General features: G+C 38.7%; 1 long non-coding RNA gene across 1 annotated transcript; it reads right to left on the bottom strand.

The window, feature by feature from the left end:
- Positions 1-2,441: 2,441 nt before the first annotated feature.
- Positions 2,442-10,648, bottom strand: LOC143842633 (uncharacterized). Its single transcript, XR_013233240.1, has 3 exons — positions 10,533-10,648; positions 8,720-8,790; positions 2,442-2,550 (listed from the first exon to the last, which is right to left on the bottom strand). It is a non-coding gene; the product is annotated as an uncharacterized LOC143842633 (long non-coding RNA).
- Positions 10,649-12,282: the final 1,634 nt, after the last annotated feature.

A 12,282-nucleotide genomic window follows, 5' to 3' on the forward strand; every position in this document is an offset into this window, starting at 1 on the left:
AAATCCAGCAGGATGTTGAATTAGTTTAGGTCAAGGGTGTTCATTCATTTTCAGCTTGCAGGAACCTTTGGCATTTTGGAACAGGCTGGTGGGTGCAACTGTAAAATGGTTGCCACAGGACGGGAGTCAACCCAAAAAAACTGCTGCAACAAGAGGTAGAGCCAACTCCAAAACATCAGCTACAAAATATTAGGAAATACCCCCACACGTTCAAATTAAGCAAGCTCAGATGAGTAACTTATAGCACATGAATAATTAATAAAGTGGAAAAAGTTGGAAGCTACAGTATTTGGATTGTTCACAGATTTAGGAAAAGAATTCATAACATAAAAATAGATGGGTAAAAGACCTATTAATAAGTCGTTCAGAAGATCTTTGGAGTAAATTACCTAAAGATATAAAATAATGTCTATCATGTGGGATAAGAGAAAATACATTAAAAATGATGTAGAGGTAGTACTATCTGATATAAATAACTAAGGTATCATCTATGGTTTCCAATAAGTGTTGGCAATTTAATAGCAGAACAGAAACTATACTACATATTTGGTGGTAGTGTCCAAGTATATAAATTCTGGATGTATATATATGTAATAATTAATTCAATGTTAGGGCTCAGAATACCTTTGCTATCCCAGCATAGTGTTTTTAAGCATTTTTTCTGATGACAAAATACTGATTTCTGATAACAGCTAAGGAACTACTTGAAGAAACCTGGAAAGAGGAAACCTTACTGGAGTTAGATGTATGGTCTTGCAATGTATGATATAGTTTTTGATGGACAAAATCTCTCTGTATAGGAGAATGCATGAAGAGAAAAACAGGGTGTGATGGACAGTACTAAAATATTAAGAAACAGCAAGAAGTAAGTGAAAGGTTAAAATCTTCACAAAGGGCTGCTCAAAGGCCATCCTCATCTGAAAAAGAATTTATATCAGAGCTGTGTGCTGGAGAGAATTCATTCTATTTGATATACTGACAGAGTCTGTTTTCACTTATCTGAACATCATCTTGAAGAAGAAATTTTAGTTAAAGTAAAGACCTTTGCTGAAATCTGACTTATACAGTGTCTGGAGAACTGGGACAGATATTTTGGTAGAGGAAATGTGGTTAGTAAGTTGATACTCCCAATTCAGGCCAAATGGAGAAGTGAGAATTCTTCTAAGGAGAGGAGAATATTCTCAAAGCTTGTCACAAAACTTTCAAACAGTAAAATAATTGATTTGCTCAATCTCCAACTACCCCTTTCCTCTTTATAAAATAAAACCTTTTGTTTCTTGGTTGTTAACAAAGCCCCTGTGCCATTTTGACAAAGGTTTAAAGAAAACTGGGCTCTTACAAATTCCCAAAAAGTTCCAGTGCTGAGTAAATTCAAGAGCCTCTCAATGACTAATTCCTGTCAGTGACTAATTTACTGTCACAAGAAATCCAAGCCTTAAGATGTGCAGCAAGTAATAACTATGAGTGTGTATTTGGCTATATCAGAGCTGGAAAAATCCTCAAAACATTTTATCAGCCAGGAATGACATATACAGCAAGGATAGCTTGAAAAGACACAGGGAACATACAATTCTAGTGCCTGTGAAAAGAGAATACTGAACATTCCTGAGGCAGCTCAATAGGTGTATTGTTAAGAGAGTAGCATAAGTTAGACCTTGAATCCCTGCCAGGAAGCAAAAGGACATATTTTGTATAGAATGCTTTTTGCTGACATTGCAGTAACTGTCTTACAACTGTGCTCTAGTGATATTTCCATAAATGAAGTTCACAAAGAGAATTGTTTAGAACAATCATTGTCAAAATAAATGAGGGGCAAAATATATATTTGGATTCTGTTGCTCCATAACTTTTTAGTAACTATTTCTCTACTGGGTTCTTTCCCTGTGCAGTTTCTGTTCCCTCATCCTTCCTTTTAGGACTTCTTGCTCCTCCTCTCTTCCTTGAGCCTAGTAGAGGTTCACATTTCACCACACATACTGAATCACCATCGGAACTTGCTAATGTACTATGTCATGTATGGTGTTTGGATTTAAAGGTGAGAATTCATTTGCTTCTCTTGTTGGATTTAAAGATGAGACTTCACTTGTTTCCTCGGCATGGTAAGGAAGATCTGATGAGCCCCACAGCATTAAGAATGTAGCACTTGTAATGTGATCTGTGCTCCCTCCTCCCACTCCTATATTGGATTTCTGATGGGCTAGCGGGTTAGTGACTGTCATGATTTTAACTGTTTTATTAGTCAGTTTTTAGGAATCTGTATTAATGTATGTCCGGATGAGTTTTAATGGGGTTTTAATGGGGTTTTAACAGACTGTTGTAACCCGTCATGAGCCTATTATGAGAGTGGTGGTCAATAAGTCAAATAAATAAATTAATAAATAAACAAACAAACAAATAAATATTATTCAGATGAGAAATACCAATGTACAGATAGAGACATACCATAAATGTTGTTTGCAGTCATTCTTCTATTGTTCAACTGTTGCAGAGGGAATCAGGGAAGAAATGCATTCAAAAAGCAAGAAGTCTCCTGGTGAGCCAATCAGGATACTGGAAGAAATAATTTGAAAATCATCGGGATGTTCCTATACTTTGCTAAATATACATCTCCTCTGATGCCCCCTTCAGAACACCCTTTATATTCTGCACAGTTATGCACACTGCAGATCTTAAATGTCCCAACACTTTTCACTCAACTTGGGTAGCCCCCTTTGGGAAAAAATATAATCTTTTTTATTTATAATTATTCCAGTTTATTCTATAGATATTGCCTTCATATCTATGATGTACAAACATAAACCAAAATGGGTTCAGGATAAACACTTTTTTTTTCTTTTTCAATAAGGGCAAAGGGAGGTTGTGGGCCTGTGGACATCATGCCGCCCCATGCTCTCAATGCCTCTAGTTAGGATGGGGAAGTAGGTTGGGAGATCATCCGCCATGTTATGGGTTTTTAAGTCTTTTAATGGGGGTGTTTAATGGGGTTTTAAGACCATGTTACCTGCCATGAGCCCATTGGGGAGTGGCGGGATACAAATGAAATGAAATGAAATGAAATGAAATGAAATGAAATGAAATGAAATGAATGAATGAATGAATGAATGAATAAATAAATAAATAAATAAATAACCCATTTTCAATGTTGTTTTCTTCCTCAGTGATTTTTATCATATAAATAGTCCCTAAGGCTCAGTGTTTCATGCAGGTTTCTTTACTGCTCTATGGTTTTCATAGGGAGGGACTTCAGTGGAGTATAATGTTATGGAGTCTACCCTCCAAAACAACCATTTTCTCCAGGGAAACTAATGGCTTTAGTCAGAAAACAATCTATAATTCTAGGGGATCCCACTAGGGACTGGCAATCCAAGATAAAATGAAGTAACTAATACATTCCAGGAAAGAAATGCATATGTATATGGTAATCAGTTGATACGAAGAAGGAAACTGAATCTCAGTCTCAGTTTCACCATTTGATTAAGCACCTCCAATAGATCATTACTATGTTCTCTTTTGGTTGGTTAAATTCCTTTAATCCCAACTTTTGCAGTGGAGGGCAACTTTGAACTTGCACCAGTGTGGTGCAGTGGTTAAGAGCTGTGGACTCTAATCCAGAGAGCCAGGTTTGATTTCCCACTCTTCTTCACGCAGCCATCTTAGTGACCTTGGGCCAGTCACGGTTCTCTTAGGGTTCTTCTTGCAGAGCAATACTGTTAGAGTTCTCATATCCCCATTTAATTCACAACAGGGTATCTGCTAAGAGGAAGGGAAAGGTTTTTGTAAGCCAGTTTGGGATTCCTTTGGTTAGTGAAAAGTGGTGTCTAGGCTCCTTTCCTCTTCATAAAGTATGATTGGCTCCAGGAAGAGAGTCCTAAGTACAGAAAAATCCATAAAATATGTTACCCTGAATTGTAGCTCAGAAGTGAGACTTTGGAGGATAGGATACAGACCCTGTCAATTTGTGCCAGGGCTTTGAAACTAGAGGAACAAGGTATGCTCATCTGTGTCTCTGTCTTGTGTCCTTTCTTAGGTAGGGCAATGTAGAAATATATCCCCCCAAAGAACTTAAGATCTAGAGAGCAAAACCTGTTCAAAATCCCTTGCCCCAAAGATATCAAATTTGCCTCAACCAGGGCCAGGACCTTTTCAGCCCAAACCATGGCTTGATGGAACAATCACCATGGAAAAATCCGGGCTCTTGGGACCTTGGACAGTTCCACAGGGCCTGTAAGATAGAGCTGTTCTTCCAGGCCTGTGGTTGAGGCTTAAAAAGAGTGTTAGAATCATAGAATAACAGAGTTGGAAGGGACCTCATGGATCATCTAGTCCAATCCCCCGCAAAATGCAGGACACTCAAAACCCTATCACTTATCTACTGTAACCTGCCACCCCCCTGAAATCAGCCTCTCCATCAAATGGCTATCCAGACTCTGTTAAAAAATTTCCAAAGATGGAGAACCCGCCACCTCCTGAGCAAATCTATTCCACTGAGAAACTGCTCTAACTGTCAGGAACTTTCCCCAGATGTTTAAACAGAATTTCTTTTGAATTAATTTCATCACAATATTTCTAGTCCGTCCCTCTGGGGCAAGAGAGAACAACTCTGCTCCATCCTCTATATCAGAGGTCCCCAACCTTTTAATCACCATGGACTGGTCAATGCTTGACAATTTTATTGAGGCCCGGGGGGGAGGTAGTCTTTTGTCAAGGAACGTCACCGCCGCCTGAGCCCCTGCTCCGTTTGCTTTCCTGCTGGTGCCCCTGACTTCCCGCCGCCTGCTGGGGGGCTCTGCCAGCTGCAGCTGCGCAGTGCCACGCCGAGGGGGAGCCCCAACCATGGCGGACGCTGGAGAGCACCAAAGGTGAGCCAGCGGCAGAGTGGCAGGGAAGCCCCCAAGACAGCAGCCGGGGAGGAGGACGAGGAGGAGCTGCGGCCCAGTACCGACCAATCCACGGCCCAGTACCGGTCTCCGGACCGGGGATTGGATACCACTGCTCTATATGGCTACCTTTTAAATACATGAAGATGGTTATCAGATCCCCTCCAGTCATCTCCTCCCCAGGCTAAACAGACCAAGCTCCCCCAACCTTTTCTTATATGTCTTGGTCTCCAAACACCTCACACTCCAGTTTCTCTACATCCCTCTTCAACTGTGCTGTTGAAAACTGAACACAGTACTACAAGTGAGGCTGAACCAAAGCAGAGTAAAGCGGCACCATAACCTCCTGTGATCTGGACATGATACTCCATTTGATACAGCCCAAAGTCCTATTTGCCTTTTTAGACACTGAGTCACACTATTGACTCATGTTCAATGTATGGTCTACTAAGACACCTCGATACTTTTTGCACATACTACTGCCAAGACAAATGTCCCCCATCCTATATTGGTTTTTTCCTACCTAAATGCAGAACTTTACATTTGTCCCTATTGAATTTCATTTTATTCAGTTTAGCCCACTTCTTGAACCTATCAGGATCATCCTGTATGCTGATTCTGTCTTCTGTTGTGTTTGCTACCCCTCCCAGTTTAGTATCATCTGCAAATTTAATAAGTACCTCCTCTAATATCTCATCTAAATAATTTATGAATATGTTGAACAACACAGGCCCCAGGACAGGTCCCAGGGGCTCTCCACTTGTCACTCTTCTCCAAGAGGATGCTGAACCATTAACAGGCACACAGTGTTGAAATCCTGGTATTGCTGATCAAAACACCAGTCAAATCTGAGCCTGAATATTTGATCTATATCAACCTTCTCGCTACAAGGACAGCAGAAGTGACAACTATTTTAAAGGATCTGTTATGTTTTTAACACAAATAATTATAATATTGTTCTATTGTTTTAAAAATATTTTGTCTGCTCTGAGCCCTAGGGGAAAAGTGGGCTATAAACAACAGATATTATTATTATTATTATTATTATTATTATTATTATTATTATTATTATTAGTAGTAGTAGTAGTAGTAGTAGTAGTAGTAGTAGTAGTAGTAGTAGTAATAAGTAGCAAAACACTCCTCATGTTCTTTTGTAGTATTTTGCATTAAATGTACGTATTTATAGATCATTGCCAAAATTTGCAAATGACACCAAATTAGGTGGGTTAGTGAACACTCCGGAAGATAGAGATAAAATACAATCAGATTGGCTACATTTGGAAAATGGACAGATCTGATGAGATTTTATAAAGATAAATGTAAGGTTTATAATTGGGTATTAAAAATGTTATGCACATATTCTGGGTAGGGGGTTATCTTCTGGGTAGTGTCATCTGTGGACAGGAGCTTAAGAGTTTTGGTGTTCATGCGATGTGGCAGCAAAGAAGGCAAATTGATCTTAGGGTATATCAACAAAAGTATATCATCTAGGACACAAGACATTATATACTGCAGTGGTCAGATCCCACTTGGAATATTTTGTCCTGTTCCAGAGACCTTTTTATAGGAGAAGGACATTGAAGCTTTAGAGCAGCAGCAGAGGAGAAGAACAAGGATGATTAGGGGCTGGGAGGCTAAGCCTTATGAAGAAAGGCTGTGTGAACTGGGAATGTTCAGCCTGGAGGAGAAGAGGTTAAGGGGGGGATATGATTTTGTAAGCATTTGAAGGGCTCTCAATTGGAGAAGAGGGTGCTATTTCAGTTGGCAGTGGATGACAGGACTTGAACCAATGGGTTTACATTATGGGTGGGGAGATACTAATGGGATATCAGGAATACCTGCTCAACAATTAGGGCAATTCGGTGGTGGAAAAGGTTGCCAGGGATGTTGTGGGTTCTCCATCTTTGGAGGTGTTTAAGTGGAGACTGGACAACTATTTGCCAGGGATTCTTCAGGGCATCTTGCATGGTTTAGACTGGAAAGTGTTCAGGTCCCTTGTCACCTTTTTGTTTCTATAATTCTGAGTTAAAGAAATCATCTTGCTGATGGCATCTGTGAATAAGGAAGCATTCCAGACCAGTAAGGGAAGGAGTTCCTTGCTCTCAGGAGGGGAGATGAAGGGTTATTATTTACTGGGCTATTTAGTTAGTAGAGCAGAATCTGATCATAGAAGCTTGATACTTAGTGCATTAAATAAATCTCTCAAGATGTATATTGCAAAAAACCCACACATTATAAACACCAGATTACTTGGTTGTGAGGCTTGGCATGCCAGGTTGAGCCCCAAGTAGGAGGGTAGAATGTGATGACCAAAGGATGCTAGTAGCCAAGTGGGTTGTTGACAAGGCTCTAGCCTCCAAACATTTGATAATGCTGGGATCTCCATTCATGGGACTCAGCATCTTGTGTAGCTTGGCCCATCAAGTAGAAAGGGGGATTTCAGAGTACATCCAGACATTATATGCCACTTCAGACCACTATAATCAGTAGCAATAGTTTTGCCTTTCAGTTTGTCACTGTTTTATTATAAATCTCACTATACTGAGAATGTACAAAATACTTCCATAGCCTGCAGTACTTATGTTCAAAGACCTCATATGAATCTCTGACCATTGATTGTTCTTTGACAATAAAAGCTTATTTGGAACAAGGAAGTTACTGTGCACCTTACAATGGTAAGCCTGTTCATAACATAAGAATGCACCAACATCTGCCAAAAAGCAGTGGGAGAAAATCAATTCTATTCTTGGTTTTCAGGGAACAAAAGGTGTGACAAAGCAGATCCAGGTGAAATCGCTGTGCTATAGAGGAGTGAAAACACAGCAAGACTGAGACTGTGAGAGATTACAATGAAGACAAACAAAACAGTGATTATTAATGTACTAGCATGCAGTATTAACACAAATGCCCTGTATAAAATATTTGCATCCTGTCTCATCTTCACAAACTCAAATTGGTTAAAACACAGCAAAAGCTGAAAGGCCACAACATCATGAACTTCCAGCAACAAGTTTAAAACCATTCATTCATAGCATTGCCATAAGTGGGAAACTACTTGAGGGCACTTAACATGCAATACACAGAGAATTACAATACAAAGTTAAAACCCAGTGCACGTACTTTTAAAACTATGCCAAAGACAGGTTTGTTTGTTTTTTAACATAGCCATATGCTATTTGGATGCTATATGCTGGAACAAACAGTTTTGTATTCATTCCTGCAGGTGAGCAGGGTTTTGAAATAAAGTGTCTGTCACTTAACCCTCTGAAGCTGTCTCTAAACTGGAAGTGGAAACTAGGGATTCTGAAAACTTAATTGGCACACATACCTTCTGCCTCAATCAAATTAATCCATGAGCCCAAGCTTGGTTGGCTTGGTTTATCTTAACTGTCTGTGTATGACTCAAGTACCATGCCTTGAAGACACTTTTGTACTTGAGCAGTAGCTAAACTTGATTTTTCTTCATGAGCATGGAAGGTTGGGTCTAGGGACAATAGCCTTCAGGTGGGACCTGGGGGTCCCCTGGAATTGCAACTCATCTGCAGAATACAGAGATTGGTATCCCTGGAGAAAATGGATGCTTTGGAGGATGGAATCTATGGCACTATCCCACTAAGGTCTCCAGGAGTTTCCCAGCCTAGATCTGGCCACCCTACCCTTCCATGCCCCATTGATACCAAGGGGGGACCTGGAAACTGTATTCTGGTAAGATAATTAAGGGACACTGTGGAGGTATGTGGAGAATGCTACTTCTGTGGGATTGTGTGAAAATAATCACGTGCAAACTGATTGTTCATCTGATAGAGACAGGTAAACATCAAATGATCTTTGTTGTGATCTACCTGATCGGCTCACCCATAGACCAGCAGAGGAAGCAGAGCAAGACTAAGATATTGGTTCCATGTAATGTTGCCTGGTAGAGGAAAGTAGAGGAGTTTTATTTATTTATTTAATTTATTTATTTTTGTATTTATATACTGCCACATTCCATTCAGACCCTTGGCGGTTCACAAAAAGATAAAAACCAGTATAACTGAATGAAAACCCATTAAAATTAACATTGGCACTAAGCATTAAAAGATGGTGATAAAGAGTTCTAACCCTCCACCCTGTCCTTCTGAGGAATGGGAAGGCAACTGTAAGCCGCTTTGAGCCTTGTTCGGGTAGGGAAAAGCGGCAAATAAGAACCAATTCCTCCTCCTCCTCCTCCTCTTCCTCCTCCTCTCCTCCTCCTCCTCCTCCTCCTCCTCCTCCTCCTTCTTCTTCTTCTTCTGACCTCTGGGAAAGTTCATTCTAGATTTGGGCCCTACTACTCCTTAAATTTGGAACCTATAGAGCCAAGAACTTCATAACAAGGTGATTTAAATCCTTGTTTTCCCAGTCCTAGTTGAACACTTCAACCATAACAGCACAGTTTTTAAAATGCTAGACTTGTATTTTCAATGGCACTTGAATTTATTTTTAATTTTACAATTCTTTAAATGAAACAAGGCATATTTGTATTTTTAAAATGCTAATTATGGGACAGCACTTGGTTTTGCTGTCCATCTGCTTTGGTGATGTCTAAGTTCAGGCTAGCAGCTCTTTCACTGAGAAAGGTTTCATAATCTCATAAATAGCTTACAAATAGCTATCATCATGTGAGATTCCTCCTGGGCCTTTACAAGTAAGCATTGCTCTACAGATGAATGAATGTTAACCAAAAGGAAGAATTAGCTGCTGTGTCTTTCAAGTTGCAAATGAGATGGCTGAAGTTCAAAGTCCCTGATCCTGGCAAGAGCTGTCAAATGACCTGAGCCTCTGATTTACCCCAGGATTAAGGTGACCAGATTGTAACATTGGTAAAGCAGGACACCATTGACGGGGGGGGGGGGGTCTTGATTAAAAATTTGGTCTATATGGAGCAGCAAAAAGTTTCATAGAATGCATAGAATGGGAAAATAGTATTGTAATATATATATTTTTAATTTCAACATAAGTACAATTTGCCAAGTACCCCCAGATGTCCCTCCAAAAGTGGAACAATCTGGTCACCTTACCCAGGATGCATAAACAACTGAGAAATTAATCTCTTGGCTTGTTATTCAGAATCACTGATATTCCATCCAAATACATTTTACAATCAGTCCAGATGAAAGGAATATTCTAGTGTTTCATGATTAAACATAAACATTAACTCAAACAGTATTTAATTGACTCTAATGGATGCTTTAAGGAAAGTTTCTTCTCAGTATGCTTTAAGTAAGTGCCTTCTTTAGGGGTTATTAATCTGAATAAAGATTGTTCAAATAAAAAATTAACCTGATTCATGTAAAGAAATTGTCCCAAATGTGCATTTGAGTGCATGGAAACTCAAATTTTCATTTAAAAATCAATAACCTCGTAAGCTGGAAAATTACAACATATAGCATTATTTCCCCAATAATCAAGACAATCTTTTCATAATAGTCTTTCAGTAGTCTCCCTACTGTACACTCTGCAAAAGGGCCTCATGAGGCAGAGCATTTTCAAAGCAATGTAATTATTATCACAGTTTATATAGCAGAAGAGAAGGCAATAATCTAAAACACCAACAATATCATAAATGTTTGCTAAATTCCCCAACATGTTACACAAATATCAACAAACAAAAACAAAAGTCTTCCCTGCTCCTACCATCTGTAGAATGTCCAGCAGTTTTGGAATTGTATGTAAAAGAAGACAACTAAAATGTAGAAATGAAAATATTCTCTTATAATTATTCTCTTACTCTGTCTCTCTCTGCTTGTCATTTGTTGTTGCTTGTGAATGTTCTCTAGCTATAGCCACTAGCTGTCCTGCTGTGATGTCATAAAATCTTCATAAGAATTCAAATTGCTTGAGAGAGGAAGTGGGCTATGAAATGAAAGGTCAATGGTTTAATAAAAATACTCACACAAAGCGTAAAAACATTAGAGAATTGTGAGTTTTTGACAGTAAGTAGACCAAGATGAAGTAAGGAAAATTTAGAAACATAGTGCTTAATAAGGCTTAACAAAAAGAAATGGAGTAGGCAGAGAGCTGAAAAGCAGGGAATTGCAGAAAAAATGAGTAAAATTGGTAGAGCTAGGGCTGAATTATGACATGATGAAGTCTAAATTCTGTCAACAAGAGATTCCATATGATAAAAGTAAGATGTGGGAGGGCTTCATTATGTGTGTGGAGGTGATTTAATGTTTTTCGGTAAAAAAAAAAGAAAAGGAAAATCTATCTTTATCAAGAGTGAAACAAACTCATAATCGGTATTCCAGGTCTATATGATGAAGACACAGGAAGATCCATGGTTCTTATCCACACTTCTTGAATTTCCAAACTTTAGAATATCTAAATGGCCAACATTTCTAGAAGAGCATTGAGACTTTACATTGCTACCCCTGGTTGGGAAATTCCTGCAGAAATTGGAACTAGGGGCATTGTTTCTAGTTCCAAAATTATGCAGACAGGAACTGTAAGCTTGTTAGCTACCTTTTATCTCTCTCATACTGCATTTTGACTTTTACATTGAAATAGAGTCTAGTGTTCCTTACACATGAGCATTCACTGATGGTTCTTCTGATGGTTCTCTATTGCAGCGGTCCACAACCTTTTCTGTGTTGTGGACTGGTGGGGGTGAGGACGATCCGGGCGCTGCACAAACGTGCGTACGCAGCAGGTCCTTATATTGAAAAAAGAAAGAAAAGAGTGTGAGAGAAGAAAATAGTTCAATAATAGGCTACATTATATATCAATAATACTGTTCTTGTCCAATATTAATCATAACAGATTATATAATATCTGTAACTCATTTGTTAATGAATTTCAAGTAGTAGTTCCAATGGTCTTGAAATTCTTCAGTTGGTCATCTGTTAGCCAAATTAGTTAATTCAGCCAATTTTTCAAAGTTCCCCCATCTTATCTAACCAAACTGACATGGTCAGCAAGCTCTGTTTTTTCCAGCCTTGTGCAACCAACAATCTTGTGGCCCTAGTGGCATGGAAGGACAATTATTTTGGCTGCCTCAAGACTGGGTTTGGTACTATGCTCAATAACATATACTCTAGCTGTAGCATAAATTTACAATCTAACTTTTTTTCAATCATCATATGTATGTTAGTCCAATATTATTTAATCTTTTCACATCTCCACCATGTATGGTAAAATGAACCCACTTTGTCTTTGCATCTCCAACATTTTCCATCATGATTATTTAATATTTTTGAAATCACCTTTGGAGTAATATACCACATACAAAACATTTTATACAAATTTCCCTTCACAGTTTGACATTTTGTTAATTTAACATTTTTGGATGATAACTGTTCCCATTAATTCAAATTTATTTTTTGGTTAAAGTTTTGCATCCACTTAATCATAACATTTCAAATCTATTGGACTATGTCTCGTATTT

This window comes from Paroedura picta, chromosome 8 (assembly GCF_049243985.1).
Source record: "Paroedura picta isolate Pp20150507F chromosome 8, Ppicta_v3.0, whole genome shotgun sequence".
Taxonomy (NCBI): Eukaryota; Metazoa; Chordata; class Lepidosauria; order Squamata; family Gekkonidae; genus Paroedura; species Paroedura picta.